Below are 1,458 nucleotides of genomic sequence, written 5' to 3' on the forward strand. Positions count from 1 at the left end.
CCAGACCAGAATGGCTCTGTTCAGAATTCTCTGTCTGTTGCTGAGAAGATGATGGAAAAGGCTTGCTATTGCTAAACCTATTTCTTCCACCATTATTATTATTAAAGCCCTGATTAGGCTTCTGTTGATCCTTCCATGAGAAATTTGGATGATTTCTCCATGAAGAATTGTAGGTGTTTCCATAGGGTTCTCCCATGTAATTCACCTCTGCCATTGCAGGATTCTCAGGATCATAAGCTTCTTCTTCAGAAGATGCTTCTTTAGTACTGTTGGATGCAGCTTGCAATCCATTCAGACTCTGAGAAACCATATTGACTTGCTGAGTCAATATTTTGTTCTGAGCCAATATGGCATTCAGAGTATCAATTTCAAGAACTCCCTTCTTCTGAGGCGTCCCATTGTTCACAGGATTCCTCTCAGAGGTGTACATGAACTGGTTATTTGCAACCATTTCAATGAGTTCCTGAGCTTCTGCAGGGGTTTTCAGATGAAGAGATCCTCCTGCAGAATGGTCCAATGACATTTTTGACAACTCAGACAGACCATCATAGAATATACATATGATGCTCCATTCTGGAAGCATGTCAGTAGGACACCTTTTGATCAATTGCTTATATCTTTCCCAAGCTTCATAGAGGGATTCACCTTCTTTCTGTCTGAAGGTTTGGATTTCCACTCTAAGCTTGCTCATCTTTTGAGGTGGAAAGAATTTGGCCAGGAAAGCACTGACCAGCTTTTCCCAAGAGTTCAGACTTTCCTTAGGTTGTGAATCCAACTATGTTCTAGCTCTGTCTCTTACAGCAAAAGGGAAAAGCATAAGCCTGTAGACCTCGGGATCAACTCCATTGGTCCTGACAATGTCACAGATTTGCAAGAATTCGGCTAAAAACTGATGCGGATCTTCCATTGGAAGTCCATGAAACTTACAATTCTGCTGCATTAGAGAAACTAATTGAGGTTTAAGCTCAATGTTGTTTGCTCCAGTGGCAGGAATTGAGATGCTTCTTCTACATAAGTCAGAAGAGGGTGCAATGAAGTCACCAAGCATCTTCCTTGCATTGTTGGCATTGTTATTGGGTTCGGCCATGTCTCTTTTTTTTTTGAAAATTTCTATCAGATCCTCTCCAGAGGGTTGTGCCTTAGCTTCCCTTAGCTTCCTCTTCAGAGTTCTTTCAGATTCAGGGTCAGCTTCAACAAGAATGTTCTTATCCTTGTTCCTGCTCATATGAAAAAGAAGAGAACAGAAAAGAAGAGGAATTCTCTATGTCACAGTATAGAGATTCATTTATGTGAGTGGAAGAAGAGAAGAATAGAAGAAGGAGAAGAGAAGAACTCGAACACAGAGGAGAAGAGGTGGTTCAAATTATGAGTAAAAGAGGAATATTAGTAGATAAATAAATAATTAGAAGGAGATGACAGAGAGAAGAATTCGAAAATTAAGTAAAATAAAATAAAAAT

At 39.8% G+C, this 1,458-nt stretch overlaps 1 non-coding gene across 1 annotated transcript; it reads left to right on the top strand.

Moving 5' to 3' along the window:
* Positions 1-577: 577 nt before the first annotated feature.
* LOC148547637 (small nucleolar RNA R71) lies at positions 578-685 on the top strand. The gene has a single exon (XR_015897162.1). It is a non-coding gene; the product is annotated as a small nucleolar RNA R71 (small nucleolar RNA).
* Positions 686-1,458: the final 773 nt, after the last annotated feature.

This window comes from Arachis ipaensis, chromosome B8, assembly GCF_059453495.1.
Source record: "Arachis ipaensis isolate K30076 ecotype BB chromosome B8, ASM5945349v1, whole genome shotgun sequence".
NCBI classification, from domain to species: Eukaryota; Viridiplantae; Streptophyta; class Magnoliopsida; order Fabales; family Fabaceae; genus Arachis; species Arachis ipaensis.